Source organism: Ovis canadensis, chromosome 6, assembly GCF_042477335.2.
Source record: "Ovis canadensis isolate MfBH-ARS-UI-01 breed Bighorn chromosome 6, ARS-UI_OviCan_v2, whole genome shotgun sequence".
In the NCBI taxonomy this organism is placed as follows: Eukaryota; Metazoa; Chordata; class Mammalia; order Artiodactyla; family Bovidae; genus Ovis; species Ovis canadensis.
In genome coordinates this window covers 75,886,781-75,904,883 of record NC_091250.1, presented here as the reverse complement: position 1 = coordinate 75,904,883, position 18,103 = coordinate 75,886,781, and the positions used below count along the sequence as shown (strand labels likewise).

Below are 18,103 nucleotides of genomic sequence, written 5' to 3'. Positions count from 1 at the left end.
TGTCAACCATAATCTCAAGCCTGTTTTCCCTTTAACGTGTAGATCAATTGTCACTGTGCTCTGGTCACAGAGCCTCTGCCGCATGTGGGAGGTTCCTCGTTGCTTGTCCACAAGGCCCTCCTGTAATGTTCTGAGGAATTCTTGGAGCCTGAAACCAGGAAGAGGATCTAGAGTTTTAGGTTTCAAATGAGGAACCCAAACTCATTTGTTGTGCAGTTTGATTATCTTTCACAACTGAGAGAAGGCACTATAAAGTTGGAGGAGGAGAATGAGGAAGAGGAAAGGAATTAAGCAGACAGGTAAGTCACTTGGATTCTAATTGTGGTATTTTTTTTTTTTAAGTAAAAGTAAACAAATATAGAAAATGTCCATGAGGTGGAATTATTTGACTTTGCTAACTAAGCAAAGTTTAGTTGGAAAAAGATTTCCTAGTGGAGAGAAGCCCATGGTATTTGGCACGCTGGAGTTTAGACAGAACTAGAATTTAGGAGCACTCTAAAAAGCATTTTTGGGCTCAAAAAATTATTAGATATTGCTTAAAATTTTCTCTATCATAATGATTAGTTGGGGAGAAAATGTTTTTTATTTCTGCTGATCAGTAACTACCCTAACACCCATTTTCTCAACGTAGTAACTCCAAAATCTTTGGAGAGAAAGATCCACAGAGGAAAATGCTTCAGAAAATTTCTTGTTCATGTGGATTTACCCATGCGTGTGGCAGAGTTGATCTGATTTGAATGACCTCCATAAAGTGGGTCCAGTGAATTATCTAATTCTTCCTGAAGTCAGATCTTATTTTTTGTAATTACTCTAAAATGTTATCAGTAGCATTTTTCCTACATAGACAGTCAGAACTAGTAGATTCTGTTTAATTTAGGGCTTTTGTTCATTGACTGTAGCTATTATGTTTTGAGCACCTACTATGCACCAGGCATTGTGCCAGGCATTTTATGAGCATTATCTTTGTCAGTCCTAAGGCTTTTTAGACATTGTCCTCTCCATATCCTAAGTAATATAGTCACTCGAGAGTTTACGGTGAAATAAAAAAGGATATATATATATATATATTTATATGTATGTATATATAAAGTTTCCACTACTTTCCCATCTATTTCCCATGAAGTGATGGGACCGGATGCCATGATCTTCATTTTCTGAATGTTGAGCTTTAAGCCAACTTTTTCACTCTCCACTTTCACTTTCATCAAGAGGCTTTTTAGTTCCTCTTTACTTTCTACCATAAGGGTGGTGTCATCTGCATATCTGAGGTTATTGATATTTCTCCTGGCAATCTTGATTCCAGATGGGGAAACAGTGTCAGATTTTATTTTTGGGGGCTCCAAAATCACTGCAGATGGTGATTGAAGCCATGAAATTAAAAGATGCTTGCACTTTGGAAGAAAAGTTATGACCAACCTAGATAGCATACCAAAGCAGAGACATTACTTTGCCGACTAAGGTCCATCTAGTCAAGGCTATGGTTTTCCCTGTGGTCATGTATGGATGTGAGAGTTGGACTGTGAAGAAGGCTGAGTGCCGAAGAATTGATGCTTTTGAACTGTGGTGTTGGAGAAGACTCTTGAGAGTCCCTTGGACTGCAAGGAGATCCAATCAGTCCATTCTGAAGGAGATCAGCCCTGGGATTTCTTTGGAAGAAATGATGCTAAAGCTGAAACTCCAGTACTTTGGCTACCTGATGCGAAGAGTTGACTAATTGGAAAAGACTCTGATGCTGGGAGGGATTTGGGGCAGGAGGAGAAGGGGACGACAGAGGATGAGATGGCTGGATGGCATCACGGACTCAATGGACGTGAGTCTGAGTGAACTTCGGGAGTTGGTGATGGACAGGGAGGTCTGGCGTGCTGCAATTCATGGGGTTGCAAAGAGTTGGACACAACTGAGTGACTGAACTGAACTGATATATAAAGTTAAGAAAACTAAAAATGAATGAAAGTAGAAAATGGAGTCAGAGGGAGACCATTTAATCAACAAGTAAGTGCTAGGGAGGAAAAAAGATGATACTTGTGCGTTTGCTGGTTTCTTGACCAGGGAATAACACAATGTACTATATCTATCTAATCTCAAGATTTGTGCTGAAGTAGGAGAAAACCCCAGAGTTTGAAAGTGCTTGTTGATAAGGCAGAGATCTGGGGCTTTTGGTTTCTGATTTGGCTGCGTTCCTGTCTCTCTGTAACTATAGAGTTATTCTGGACATTTTTTTTTTTTAAAGCATGAAATGCCCAAAGAGAAGATCAGGAAAGGGAACACAGGACTTTTTAAACACTGGGACAGAGGAGGTGAGAATAAATGGCAGAGAGGAATATCTTTCTTTTTTCATAAAATCTGAGAGGTACCTATCTGCACTTGTCTGGATTGTCAGACATGTGAACTGTTTCCAGAACTGTCTTCATGTAACTGTTAACTCCTTGGTCTTTCTGAGGCTGCCTGCAAGGTGTCTAGTCTGCTAATAGGGTGTTAGTCAAGGACCCTCGTGAGCAGGCATTTCCACATTTGAAGAAGTTCCCGTGCCCTCTGTTGGACTGGGGTCACCAGCTAACAGAGAGTGGGAGTGTGGAGGCAGTTATTGGCTAGATGGGGTTTAACCTCTTCCCAGAACTGAAACTGGTCCCCATCCATTTGTTGGCTCAGCACTCGAAAAAGGCTGTTTCAGGAAGCAAACCCACAAGGAACTAAGAGCACAGTCATGTGTTTATGAGTGACGCATTCAGGGTGTCTGCTCCAGCACATGCCCTCAGGCAACCAACTGTATGTTGTGGGCTCAAAGTTTATGATGCATTAGGGTGGGAGGGCATTTTCTCTAAGCCACTTTTCTTTCTCCTGAAATGGCTTGAGTGATAGGTAGTAGCATCCAGCATGAACTTCAGAGCCAGCCTGCCTGAATCTAATCTCCCATTACCACCAGCTCTGCGACCCTGGCAAAGTTATTTAATATTATTCTACCTCAATGTTTTCATCTGTAAAATGGGCTTCATCATAGTAATACTTGATAGGATTTTTGTTGCTGTTATATGAGATAACACACACACAGTGCTTATAACAGTGCCTCTGTGTGTGTGTTAGTTGCTCAGTCGTGTCTGACTCTGCGACCCCATGGACTGTAACTTGCCAGGTTCCTCTGTCCTTGGAATTCTCCAGGCAAGACTACTGGAGTTGGTTGCCATTCCCTTTTCCAGGGGATCTTTGCAACCCAGGGATCAAACCCAGGTTTTCCACATTGCAGGCAGATTCTTTATCATTTGAGCCACCAGGGAAGCCCCATAACAGTGCCTACAATATGCTAATTGTAAATGTTTAGCAAGAAAGAGAAATAACTGTCCATTGCTAACCTCAGACAAATGATTTCTCATTGAGAGATTAGTATGCTACATTTATTTTCTATTTTCCGATTTGTGAATTGCTTTCCTATGACATTTCATGATGTCCTTTGATCAGAGGACAGGCAGTACTTAGAATGTTAAACATCTTTAAGAAATAGGAGAGAGTATAATGTTAGGACTTCCCTGGTGGCTTAGAGGGTAAAGCATCTGCCTGCAATGCAAGAGAACCAGGTTCGATTCCTGGGTTGGGAAGATCCCCTGGAGAAGGAAATGGCGACCCACTCCAGTACTCTTGCCTGGAAAATCCTGTGGATGGAGGAGCCTGGTAGGCTACAATCTGTGGGGCCACAAAAAGTCAGACAGGACTGAGCGACTTCACTTTCACTATAATGTAGGAAAGATAAGGGGAAAGGTTTCTACTCTCAAGAAATGCATTCCATTGCCTGGAGTGCTTGCCCAGGGGGAGTTTAAGAAAGGTAAACCAGGAGGGTATGCTGATTGCATACCCTCCCTCTTAGCAAGGTATGTGGTCCTCCAGGGCAGCCGTGTTTCCAGGGCTCCTATCCAAAGAAGATTCTGGACCCCTGGCCTGGGTGGGGGTAGAACAATGAACTGTTGACAAGCCAGAGACCCAAGAGGCTCCATCCTTCCCACTAAGACTGATGCCAAGATAGTCTTCGGATACAGAGCATCTGAAGGATCAAACTCTGTCTTTACCTCCTGGAGCCAGATCTTAGGAGCTTGTTACATACGAGAAAGGATCAGAGAAATCCATGAAGGAACCAGATTTTTTCTCTTGTGACCAAACGACACTGTGCTCTGGGTCAACAGAGTGGCTTTACTTCTCCTCTCAGTACTAAAACCAGGACTGCTGCTGCTGTGCTGGGCTCAGTTGTGTCTGACTCTTTGCAACCCTATGGACTGTAGCCTGCCAGTCTCCTGTCCATGGGGCTGTAGCCACCCAGGTCCTCTGTCCATGGGATTTTCCTGGCAAGAATACTGGAGTAGGTTGCTATTTCCTACTCCAGGGGATCTTCCTGACCCAGGAATTGAACCCTTTTCTCTTGCGTCTCCTGCATTGCAGGCGAATTCTTAACAGCTGAGCCACTGGGGAAGTACTGGGCAAATCCACGGGAGTTGGTTACCCTGGCACACAGCAGGCCCTGATCAAAGTGCCTAAAGGGAGGCTGAAGCCAAAGCTGTTACTCAAATTTCAGGGCCAGACACCTTGATGATGTTTTTTTTTAGATAGCTACTTCCTTATAGGTAGCTATGGTAATAATACTCCATTTGTGAATTGTAATATTGGTTGAGTATTTCTGTGTGGCCAATTCACACCCGCCCCTGACTCTCTCACCCCCTCCACCGAGGCCAGGATGTCTTAATTGCCTGGCAAAATTGATGTTTTGGATTGTTGTGGATGTTGTCCGGTGCATTGTAGAATCCTTAACAGTATCAGTAGGCCCCACCCACTAGATGCTGCCTGCACCCACCACCAAAAATGTCTTATGTGCTGTGCTGTGCTTAGTCGCTCAGTCGTGTCTGACTCTTTGCAATCCCATGGACTGAAGCCCTCCAGGCCCCTCTGTCCATGTGGATTCTCCAGGCAAGAATACTGGAGTGGGTTGTCATGCCTCCTCCAGACGACCTTCCCAACTCAGGGATCGAACCCAGGTCTCCCGCATTGCAGGCAGATTCTTTACTGTCTGAGCCACTGGGTCTTTGGCCATTGCCTAGTAATGTCTGGGATGGGGGGCAAAAGGACCACAGTTGAGGACCATTGCTCTGAGGTCGATAACATTGCCTACATTTTAGAAAATTGACCTCCTGATCATCTTTGTAATCTATGTGAGTCTCTCTTAATTTTTTTGTTCATTCTCTACAATTTTGCTCCTCTTCTTCTCTCCTCCTCCTATCATCTAGGATCACATGTTTACTCACAAAATTCCAAAACATACCTACAGAATACAGGTTTGCCTAACAGACTAAAAGGGTCATTGAGTTTTCTCAAATCTGTGGAAATTCTTTCTTGTCTTAACTTCTTTTGTTTCAGTAGGGTGTCCTCTGAGGTTTACTGGAATTGAGTAGATAAAAGTCTTTTAAGATTTTTAGAAAAACCATAATTAATTTTGATCTTACTAGGAAGCTTGTTTCTTCTCATGGTGCTAGTTTTGTCTGGGCCACTTCTGAAACAATAAAACTGTATTCTCTGAAGGAACTTTTGGAGGAACTTAGATTCTTAGAGAAGATTTGAAATAATCTATAACGCCTACAGAGAGACTTCAGAACTGAAAACTATTTGTACAATCTAGATTTTTCTACCTATTCAGTCAGCCTCATTCTTTCTAATTATTTAACTGAAAAAGTATCCTAAATACCATTCTTCAGTTACTGTGACGGCTTTGTGACAAAAGACCATCTGATCCACCTTTTAGCATTTAACAAACGAATATTTAAATCAGAGATGTCTAATACTGTTTTTATAAAGTTTTGCAGACATAGAAATTCCAATTATCTTTATTAAACTGTTCCAGTTTTTAATTACCCTCTAAATCAACATTTCTTCCTTTTCTTAAATGCTGAAGACAGTGTTTATAATATTTACTTTATTAGAATAAATTTTAATCCAATTATAAAAATAATTCAGGCCAATAAAGAAGCTGAGAACACAGAGGAGAAAATAAAAATCATCTTAAGCCCACACCCAGAGATAATGCAGATAATATTTTTGAAGTTATACATCTTTTAAAGATGTATATGATATATGCTTATCAGATTAAGTCTTCTCCAGTTCCATTCTCACTTTCACAGTTTTGTGGCGAATTTTAATATATTGTACCTTTTGTTGTTCAGTGACTAAGTCATGTCTGATTCTTTTTGACCCCATGGATAGCCGCAAGCCTGGCTGCCCTGTCCTCTGCTTTTAAATGAATAAATAAAGTGTTTCACAGGAAAATTAAATTGACAGAATGCAAAATGGTGAAGATGCAATACTTTTTTCATTATTAAGTTGATTATTTTGTTCAAATAAACTAGATGTGGATATCAGTTGTCTTAATTTCTTACCTATCCTTTGGGAATTTCTTTATATACATATACGTATAGCATCTACTCCCCACTCCCCTTTTCCTCAAAAGGCAGACTGTTAGGTGAATTGTTTTGTAACTTGTTTTTCTTCACTTGTCAATACATTTTGGAGTTCTCAATTTCAGTACACTGAGATTTTTCACATTGACTATTATATTTATTTTTATTATTTTGGTTTCACCAGCTCTTAGTTGCGGCATCTTCCATCTTCATTGCTGCATGTGGGATCTAGTTCCCTGACCAGGGATCAAACCCAGACCCCCTGCATTGACAGCCCAAGTCTTAGCCACTGGACCACCAGAGAAGTCCCTCATATTGACTTAAAAAAAAAAAAACAGAGACATAGTATTTCATTGTATGGATATACCATGATTTATTTAACTAGAATCCTATTTGATAGGTTTCTAGTCTTTTGCTGTTAAAAACAGTGCTGAACGAAATTGTCCGTACACATCATTTTGCAAATGTAAAATATATCTTTTGTAGGATAAATTCTCCAAAGTACAATTGCTAGGTTAAAAAGTATATGCAATAATAATTATAATAGAGATATAATATGATAGATAAGTGTCCTTCACAGGTGTAACAATATATACTCCCATGAGAAATGTATGAGACATCCAGTTTCCTCATAGCCTTGCCAACATAATATGTTAATATGTTACAGTAATATATGGAATTTAGAAAGATGGTAATGATAACCCTGTATGCGAGACAGCAAAAGAGACACAGATGTATAGAACAGTCTTTTGGACTCTGTGGGAGAGGGAGAGGGTGGGATGATTTAGGAGAATGGCATTGAAACATGTATAATATCATATATGAAACAAATCGCCAGTCCAGGTTCGATGCATGCTACAGAATGCTTGGGACTGGTGCACTGGGATGACCCAGAGTGATGGTACGGGGAGGGAGGTGGGGGGCAGGTTCAGGTTGGGGAACACATGTACGCCCGTGGTGGATTCATGTTGATGTATGGCAAAACCAATACAATATTGTAAAGTAATTAGCCTCCAATTAAAATGAATAAATTTATATTTAAAAATATGTTACAGTAAATTTGTAACATATTTTTGGGGTTTTGCCAATCTGATACATGAGCAATGATATTTCAGTGTATTTTCAATTTGCGTATTTTTATAAAGGTTAAAGTCATCTGTTCTTGGTCAGCGCTGTCTGTGTCCTGTGCCCATTTTTCTATTGGTTTATTGATCGTTTTCTCATTGCTTTGAATAAGCATTTTAGGTATTACAGAAATGAGCTCTTGGTGATACGAACTGTGAATATTTTTCCGTTGATTACTCATCTTTTGTTTTTGTTCTGTGGTTTAAATAAATTTTGTATCTAGTTGAATTTATCAGTCTTTTATTATAGCTTTTGGCTTATGAGCCACAGTAGAAAGGTCTTTCTCATTTCAAGGTTTTAAAAGAATTCTCCCATGTTTTCTTGCAGAACTTAGAGCTGATCCATTTGGAATTTATCCTGATATGAGATATAAGGTATAAATCCAACTTTTCTAGATGAAATTCTAGATGTCCCAACACCTAGACTATTTGTTGAATAGTCCCCCTCTTTGTTGGTGTGAGATGCGCCTTTCATTGTCTAACAAATTTCCATATAGGCTTGTATATATTTTGGATTTTCTATTCTGTTTCAGTCATTGCTGTGACTGCTTATGTGCCAGAATATGATTTTTGTGTATAGGTGTGTATATTTTATCATTCCATTTCCCCCTCTATTAGTTTGGAATTCTGTTTATATATATGTATTTAGTGCTCACTGTGTATGTTACTAGACAGTTTTAATCTACTTTTTTATGGCTGTGCTGAGTCTTGGTGGCTTCACGGGCTTTTTTCCAGTTGTGGCGAGCTCGAACCTCTCTTCAGTTGTGGAGTGTGGTTTCTAGGGCACGTCGGCTTCAGTAGTTGTGGAGCACAGGCTCGATAGGTGTGGCGCCGGGGCTTAGTTGCTCTGTGGCACGTGGGATCTTCCCTGCCCAGGGATTGAACTCATGCCTCCTACATTGGCAGGCAAATTCCTTACCCCTGAGACACCAAGGAAACCACTAGACAGCTTTTAAATTCATCCACCCACCTACTGACTTATGTCATGTGTTTTAATTCTCTTTATAGTAGTTTTAATGTATGAAATATTTGTAAAACTTAATAAGACATGATCATGATTGTTTTATGTAGTCAGTGTTTATTTAAATTTAACATTTTTGTTGTTCCTCATTATAGTCTGTATTCTCTGACTTTCCATCTTGGACCAGTTTCCTTCTGCTTCTAGAGCATCCTTTAGTGGCAGTCTACTTGTGACAAACTCACTATTCATTTTACAGAATATGTCATTATTCTGAGCTTCATTTTTGAGAGGTATTTTCAGGAAGAATAGCATCATAAGGTTGATTTGCAGCACACTGAAGATATTATCCCACTGTTTTCTGGCTTTCAGTGATGGTGCTGAGAAGGCAGTTGTCTAACTATTAAGCCTTTTGATGATAATACTGCATTTTGCATGATAATCGTAATTGTTTATAGACTATCTAATAATTTCAAATTATGAATTCTAGAGTCAAATTTCAAAACAATTATTTCTAGAGTTGTGTGAGTTTCATTTTATTTCCTGTATTTCTGCTGATTCTCACACATGTTATGATGCACCTGGTTCACCTTGCCTGGATGCTGGATCCTGTATTTGAAAAAGTTTTTGTAGAAATTATTTGAGGTTTAGCACTAACTTATATTCTTCCTGGGTCAAACTATTTCTTTATTAAAACTTTCTACCGTGTTTCGGTGTTTGATAGTGCTGGTGGCCCTTCTATCAGGATTCTCCTGGTTATGAAGTTTAGGATTCACTTAACTAGTTCAAAACTGCCCTTCCCTTAAAAAAAAAAAAAAAATTTATTGTTTTTTTTTGGAGGTGGACATGTTAAATTTATGCATTAATGCAAAATGGCATCTGATGTTGAGTTTTTCCATTCAAAAATATGGTAGAGACAATATTTTTACAAAAGGAATGTTGTTGGGATTCTCAGGTGTTTTATTCATTTTATTCATTTTGGGACTTTAGAAACATCTACTGAGGTCATAATAGATGTCAGGGTATGGTTTAATATATAAATAGTCATTTTAGATTGTCTTATTTATAAAGCATGATGACTTTATCAAGGCTATTATGATATCAGGCTCATGGCCTCTTGATTCTCCAGCATTAGCTTTTATTTGTCTACCTCTCTCTCACCTGAGTCCTGCCCCACCCTGAGGCATGTCAGACAACGGAAAGCTCTTTTGTCTTGATTCTATTAGACTAGCCCTAACAGAATTTTAGAGACACTGGATTGCAGTCCTTTCTTCAGACGCCTTTGCTGCGCTGCGGCCCTGCTCGTGATACCCCAACAAGCATGCTTGCACTGCTTTCACAGAATCTCAGGGTCAGAGGCCACAAAGCACAGGGCTTCAGAGAGCGAAATCTGGTGTCTCACCAGACTCGCTTTGAAGTGGTGGCTGGACTTCTTCCAGCTTTGTGACTTTGGTTAGATAGTTCACCTTTTGAAGATCAGGTTTCCTCCCCTGGAAAATGGATGTAATAAGGGAATCTTCATTACAGTATTGTGAACATTAAATGAGGGAACCACATATTAAGTGGTCAATAAATGTTAGCTATAATGTGCTTCCCTCATTTTATAGATACCTGCGCTCAGGTTCTTTCATTTACATAACTTTCCTAAAATCCCTGGGATTTGAGGAAGTGGCAGAGCTTTTCGGCTCTGAGTCCAGTGCTCTTTTTTTTTTTTTTTCACAGTGCCACCAATGAATAGTATGAATAAAGAATAGCTATCAGGTAGGCTATCAAAATAGCTATCAGGTGGGGCTTCCCTGCTGGCTCAAACGGTAAAGAATCTGTCTGCAATGCAGGAGACCTGGGTTCAATCCCTCTGTCGGGAAGATGCCCTGGAGAAGGAATTGGCAACCTACTCCAGTATTCTTGCCTGGAGAATTCCATGGACAGAGGAGCCTGGCGGGCTACAGTCCATAGGATCACAGAGTCGGACACGACTGAGCAACTAACTTTTTCTTTTAGGCTATCTGGTTGGCACCGTTCTTAGCACTTTACCTGTAGCTCAGTTTATGCTTATTAACCAGAAGGTAGATGCTAAAATTATCTCCATTGTGCAAATGGAGAAACTGAGATATGGAGACATTAAATCAGGTACACACAGCTAATAATGACAGAGTAAGATTTGAATCAAGACAATCGAACTCTAACCCAAAGGTCTAATTGGTCTGGGAGTCCCTACCACTGGCAGCAGTTCTTCTCAACAATGGGTACCAACTCCCTCCAGGTTCCTCTTTGCTGCCTTTTTTTCACACCTCCCATCTCTCCTTCTGTCCTCTTATCCTTTTCATTATGTATCCTTATCATTTATCCTCTATCGTTTATCCTTGTACCTTGAGCTTGCTCTGAAGATGGTATAACTTAAGGAGGAGGTTTTAAGGAAACTAGCTTTTACTAAGCACCTACTAAAATCACACACTATATTAGTTGCTTTCATATCTATGTTTTCATCTTCCTTTTGCAGTTGAGCAAACTAAGGCTCAGAGAATATAAGTAATAAGTTACCCACATTTACTCAGTTGGATGGTAACAAAACTGAGATTGGAGCCTAGGTATATTTGCAAAGCTTGTGCTTTTCACCAGGGCTGGTAAACAGCTGTATGCACTTGATCCGGCCATGCTGGTTGTTAAAATAGTGCAATCTCTCTGAACCTCCTGATGGATAGCTGCCATTCCAAGTCTCCTTTGTGTCTCTACCACCACCCGCCTGGCCTGCCAAGCCCCCTCCCCAGGACATCTAGACTTTCCCATAAGCCAACAAGTGAAAATTGGCATCCAGTCCAGCAGGGGCATCAAAGGCCTGCTCCAGCGCCGAGGTGGCTGGCGGATGTGTGTCTGTGTCTTTGCAGTCCTCTATCACAAGGCTGTGTAGTATCAAGTATCATGCTGAGCACTGCTTAACATCACTAGGATAGCTCAGGATAAATGAGAAAATAACTTCACAGCTCATTACTGGAACTGCCATTTGGGGTCAAATCAGAAACACTGTGGAAGTTTAGTTGAATTCATTGCTTCCCTTGATGAAGTACAAGATGAGGAATGTCGCATCTGAACAAATGGATTTTGTACTCTCACCAAGACTAAGGTTGCTAAAGAGCAAGTGTTTCTCAGCCCCTACCCAGTCTTCACTCCCACTATCCAGCCTGGCCAAGCCACCTATGCCAGAGCCCTCCTTCTACACCTCAGCCTTTGATTAAAAGCTCTTCTGCCCCTTTCCATGCTTCTGAGGATTTTCAGGCCTCAGAGGCCCACAAGACGGGTATTACCTTTAGAAACATTTCTATTGCACTTGGGTGAAAAAAGATTTTTGTAGGGCCTGGGGCTCTGAACATCATTTCTAACATTCTTTCTTTGAAAAAGCCATTTTGTGTTTCAAAAAGCTACTTACAAAGGAACGTTTCTAAAATCAAGATAGGGTTTTTTCAAGACTTCCCTGGTGGTCCAGTGGCTGAGACTTTATGTTCCCAATGCAGGATGCCCAGGTTTGATCCCTGAGCTGGGAACTAGATCCCATATCTGCAACTAAAGATCCCACATGCTGCAATGAAGATCAGAGATCCCATGTGTGCAACCAAGACCAAGAGCAGCCAAACAGATAAATAAAAAATTTTTGAAAGAAGATAGGGATTTTTCTTGTATTCTGGAAAGAAACTAAGTTAGTCTGATATGTTTTACTCTTCCCCAAATCCCGTTGATTCCTTCCTGTTGTTTTGTGGTTGATGATAAACCGACAGATCTGTTACCTGGGCTGTTTGTTTTTCCTACTTTAAAGCCGTGCTTTCCCCAGTCTTTAGAGATTCCTTGTGTATTTGTCAGGATAAACTAAGTAGCAGTAACATAGAGACCCCAAGATGTCAGTGGGTTGCCTGATAGAAATATAGTTCTTGAAGTCCTGGTGTGTGTGCAGGCTTGCAAAGTATCACCTCCATGAACTCATTAGGAGATTTGGACTGAAAATGTGCTGTGCTTAGTTGCTCAGTCGTGTCTGACTCTTTGCCACCCTATGGACTGTTGCCCACCAGGCTCCTCTGGCCATGGGAATTCTCCAGGCAAGAATACAGGTTGCCATGGCTTCCTCCAGGGGAATCTTCCCAACCCAGGGATTGAACCCAGGTTTCCTGCATTGCAGGTGGATTCTTTGCCATCTGAGCCACCAGGGAAGCTTAAGAATACTGGAGTGGGTAGCCTATCCGTTCTCTAGTGGATCTTCCCAACTCAGGAATTGAACTAGGGTCTCCTGCATTGTACGCAGATTCTTTAGCAACTGAGCTATCAAGGAAGTCCTTGAATAGCCCTTGAATAAGTCCTTTGAATAGTTTTGCCTTTTCCAGCACGTGATGTCCAGAGTTGCTTAGGCATTGCTACCCCAATCATCCAGACAAGGAAAAAACCCAAGGGAACAGATTTTTAGGGCCAGGTCCACATCACATCATCATGGCACACATCATTTCTTTCTGTCCATTGGCCAGAGCTAAGTCAAATAGTCACACCCCACTGTGATGTGGGAACTGTGTTCTTACTCTGGTCTATAGAAAGGAATGACCTTTATACCTATATTTTTTGTAACTTTCAAATATGACAGGAAGAGTCCACCCAGGTCCTGCCTACTGGACATTACCATCTCTGAGGACCATCCCACATGCCCTGGGAGAGTCCCCAGTTCTGGGTGGCCATGTAACCTCGGGCAAGTTACCTGTCTGAATCTCAGTTTTCTTATCTAAATCAACCAGTAAATATCTAAGGTATTTAAATGTTTTAAGATGGCATGGTTCAGAAGAATTTGTCTTCTGGGGATCCCATAGGGTAATCACAACACAGCCACAAAGTTCAGAGAACATTTTACAGCTTTATAAAGCCATTTAATCATGAGAGAGAAGAAAAGAAAAATTAAAAAAGAATCACAGATCATCAAAGTGTTCATTGTTTAAATGCTGTTTATGAAGCAAAAAGGATTTATTTGGAGCCAGTCTTAGGTGAGTGGTGAACAGTTTAGAGGTCTGAGATCATACTAAAATGTACTTTAGAATGCCAGTATAATATAGCACATGGATTCATTCACCTTGATTTTTAAACTGCAAGTTTATCACTGGATTTGACCCTCCTTGGGATATTTCATTTGGAACTTCACACCCACCAACATGACTCTCAACCCTTGGAGTGAATTCCTCATTGATGTCTCTTCTAAGAATAATATTACTTCTGAGCATCCTTGTGTATTGAACCAACACTACTTAGTATGGAAAAAATATATTATCAGTGAAACAAGTTTTTCTTTCTAGGGAGTATCACAGATAGAAAGGAAGCATCTTATGGACAAATTATGTTGCCCGTTGCAAGGAGCGGTGCCCTGTGCACACGAGTTCTTCCGTAGGCTTTGGCAGGCCGTTGACAAAGTATTGAGTGCTCACTTGCTCAAAGCATTGGGTAAGGGCTGTGTTAATTCACAGAATCGATATCAGTGTGGGCTACCTAACATTTGCTGGTCTTCTGAATATTACGTCATCTGAGATCTCAATGAGATAGGATCTAAGTTTCTGAGACTTCTTTTGGTAGAATTTGGGGCAAAGGAATGAGGAGAAAAGAGCCTTGGTTTGATCATAGAAGCTGTTATACTATTATTTCTCAAAGAAGTGAAAGTTGCTCAGTCACATCTGACTCTTTGCAACCCCATGTACTATACAGTCCATGGAATTCTCCAGGCCAGAACACTGGAGTAGGTAGCCTTTCCCTTCTCCAGGGGATCTTCTCAACCCAGGGATCAAACCCAGGTCTCCCACATTACAGGCGGATTCTTTACCAGCTGAGCCACAAAGGAACCCCAAGAATACTGGAGTGGGTAGCCTATCCCTTCTCCAGCAGACCTTCCCAACCCAAGAATCGAACCGGGATTTCCTGAATTGTAGGTGGATTCCTTAACAACTGAGCTATCAGGAAAGCTCATATTTCTCAAAGCAGTTTTTAAATACTCTGACTCCTCAGTCTTTTTTTTTTTTTTTAATGTGGACTATTTTTAAAAGTCTTTATTGAATATTGCTTCTGTCTTTTGTTTTGGTTTTTTGGCCAAGAGACATATGAGATCTTAGCTCTCCAACCAGGAATGAAGCCTGAATCCCCGGGATTGGAAGGCGAAGCCTTAACCATTGGACTACAGGGAAGTCCATCCCCAGTGTATCACATTGCATTAAATATACTGCCTCTGAGCCCACATCCACAATAGGTTAAATGAATCACCAAAGGACTGTAGTTGAAAAAGTTCCTTAATGAATAGAATTACTGGGACAGTAATTCTGGGACTGTTTAAGATGAGAGATTTCCAGACCTTTGCTTTGTGTTGCTGATGCAGAAAGTCCAAGGCAAAATCAGGAGTCTGATTTTTAACAAGCTCTCCAGGTAATTGGATCAGCTTGAGAAACTGCTCCAGGGCAGTGGTCCTCCACCTTTCAGAAGACGGTTGGTTGCTCTGAGGGGCGCCATGGGATGAGAATGCTCCTGTTCCAAGGCAGGGCAGAAGATCTAGAAGGGACACCTAGCACGGTGATGGCTTGCAGCGTGCCCCCCATAAATATTTGCTGCGATTCATGGGGTCGCAAAGAGTCGGACACGACTGGGTGACTGAACTGAACTGAACTGATTGGAAATAAGGTTACTTTGAGGAAATGAGCACACTGTCTCAACCTTGAGTGGATAGGGAGAAGCAAATTATTTTGCAAGACTATTGGATGAGCATGCAACTAGAGCTGAGGAGAAGAGGGACCTAGAGTCTCACTGCACCCTCTTCCTTGGCCCAGTGCAACCCCAGCCTGTTTCACAGTAGGATGAGCTTGTTGTCTTGGCAGCTGAAAACCTTCTGAAGTCCAGTGACTTCGGAAGTTCCAGTGGGCACCGTCAATTTTTTCTGACCAGCTTTTCCTGGGCTTCCCAGTGGGGCCCACCTCTTCTTTTGATAGTTATTAATACATTTTTTTTTCTTTATTTATTTTTATCTTATAGTCTTGGAGCCCAGGAGACCAATAGTCTGTTTCTGTTGTTTTTGCATATCTTTAACTCTAGTGGATCTGGAAGATTTTCTCTTAAGGGGCTTGTTCCCTGATTTGTAATCTGACTGTACAGATTGTAAAACATGTAATTGATTTAAGTGATAGCTTAAAGATACAGATTGGTTATTTGGGAGATGTTAAAATGTAAAACTTGGTGTATTGTTTCTAGTTACTGAGCAGACCATGCCCTGTAGACCTCTGATGACTGTTACTAACAGAGATTTCTGATCTCCTAGCAGAAGAATCTATTATTTTAGGATAAGGAATAATATTAATACCAGAAAGACCAAAGTTTAAGCTTCAGCCTACTTCTTTTTTTTTTTTTTCTCCCCCAGTCTACTTCTTAGAAGCCTTTTCTTTTTTTTAAACGAGATACTCTCCAAGCCTCAGTTTCCTTCACTGAAAGTAGGCTTACTGGTTCCCACCTGGCTTGGTTGTTGGAGAATTAAAACCAGACACAGGGTCTGTTTTAATGCAGTTTCTGGCACATAGCGAGTGTTAAAAACATGCTGCCTCCCCCGCCCACCCCCCCATCCCCCGCCAAAAAAAAAGAATGAAAGAAAAGAGAACAGCATCAACTTTAAAAAATCAGTAATTAATTTGGCTGCACTGGGACTGCGCTGGATCCTGAGTTGTGGCACTCAGGATCTTCGATCTTTGTTGCAGCACGCAGGATCTTTAGCTGTGGTGTGTGAACCCTTAGATGCGGCATGTCGGATCTAGTTCCCTGACCAGGGATCAAACGCAGGTGCGCTGCACTGGGAGCTTGGAGTCTCAGCCACAGGATTACCAGGGAAGTCCCAACAGCATCAACTTTTGACTTGTTATGGTGGTCAGCTGTCAAAAAGAACATAGATCAACACATTGTAGAGAATATGTTGAAAATTGAAATGCAAGAAAATGCAGGGAAGAGGCAGACAGGGCCACCTTCTGGCTGCTCAGCCTTTAAGTGACACATGGGCCACACTGGGAGGAACAGGGCGAGCCAGGTCATCTGTCATCCCCCTCAGGGAACTGGTTATATTGTGAGCTCTGATTAGATTTTTTAAAATGAAACCTGGCAAAAATGCTTTGAGTTCTGTGGGTCATCTGAGGGTGGGAAGGAAATGCCGGGTCATGCAGAATCTCAGTTCTAAAGCGCCTGCGCCTCGGGAAAGGAGAGATAAGCATAACTCAGAAATGTATGCCCTTATATTTTAAAGGCTGACCTTAGTGAATACTTAAAGCATTTGGGGGATTTTCTGCAATTTTCACGAAGTGGATTCAGATTCTGCAGGTGATGTTGGTGAAACCATTAACTGTCAGTGGCCCTAGCCATGTTAGGAAACGCCCCCAAATCGTGAACATTCTGAGTGGTTTGGCTGTGTTTTGACGACCGCATTTTAGCTGATGAGTTTGGTTTTTCACTGTTTTGCTTCTGGGAGGGTCGGAGCAGAAAATGAGAACAGGGTAATGCTCGAGATTGAGTGCTTGGCTAGAGACGAGTGATTCACAGGCCTGTTTGTTAATCCATCTATCGTCTATCATAAGTAATTAGACTAAAAAATAACCATTTAAAACTGCTTGAAATATAGATTTGAAGGCACACGGAGTTATCTATTTCATTTGTGGTTTGTTGTACTTGAGAGTCAGGGCTAGGACATATTTTGTGCTGCCAGCAGAAATGAGGAATTGAGAAATAAGGAACCAGTGTTCTTTCTACCCTGTAAAAAAGGGCCTGACTTAGCAGAATAACAAAAAATCCTGCTTTTGCACGACAGAGCTTTCCTGAGCTGGGTGGGACCTGAAGGATGGTGGAAGGGATATTTCATGAAACTGAAAAGAATTCTGCTGAATTAAGATGTTCTCTGCCCTTGTGCGAGTCTCTCACATAAGCAAAGTTAGAACCATGCTTTGTATTTAAACAACACTCAGGTCTTCCTGGGCTCTCCTGATTTATTTAAAAACATTTTTTAAGACACTCTTCTGACCTTGGGGGCTTCAATATTCAGTAGTATTACCTGCAAAAATACCTGTTTTGAGCACCAAGTAAAGCAACCATTTAGAACGAGGGCCAGTGAGGAAGCTTTGAGGACTTCAAGGCAGTATAGCTTACACTTGATGTGCTTCTAAATCTAGTTGTGAAGATAAGATCTAAACAGGCTACAAGTTAAATAAGAGTAATAAAGTGAAGAGATAACCTAAAACTGTAGCGATAACACGTCATTGGGCGATGCATTGCCAAATAGAGTTGCACAGGCGGTAAGGCTTTCACAATTCAGACGGGAGCAGACCTTGTGTGTGTCTGCTGGTGAAGTGCTGGCCACCTGCACGTCTGTCGTGATATTCAGGACTCCTTCATTCCTTCAGCAAATATGTATTTGTGTCAGGTGCTGTACTGCACACTGGGCATACAGACGTGAGTAAGCCGAAAAGGGTCCTGCCCTCATGGAGATTACAGTTTGAGGTGGACGGCCAGACAGTGAGCAGAGAGTAGTTCATCACACATCATGATGAGTGCTACAAGGGAAAGCTCACACCAAG

The 18,103-nt window shown here is 41.3% G+C and overlaps 1 protein-coding gene across 10 annotated transcripts in view; it reads left to right on the top strand.

The window, feature by feature from the left end:
* The window catches only part of RBM47 (RNA binding motif protein 47), a 169,718-nt gene that overhangs the window by 40,306 nt on the left and 111,309 nt on the right, over positions 1 to 18,103 (top strand). The window lies entirely within an intron of this gene.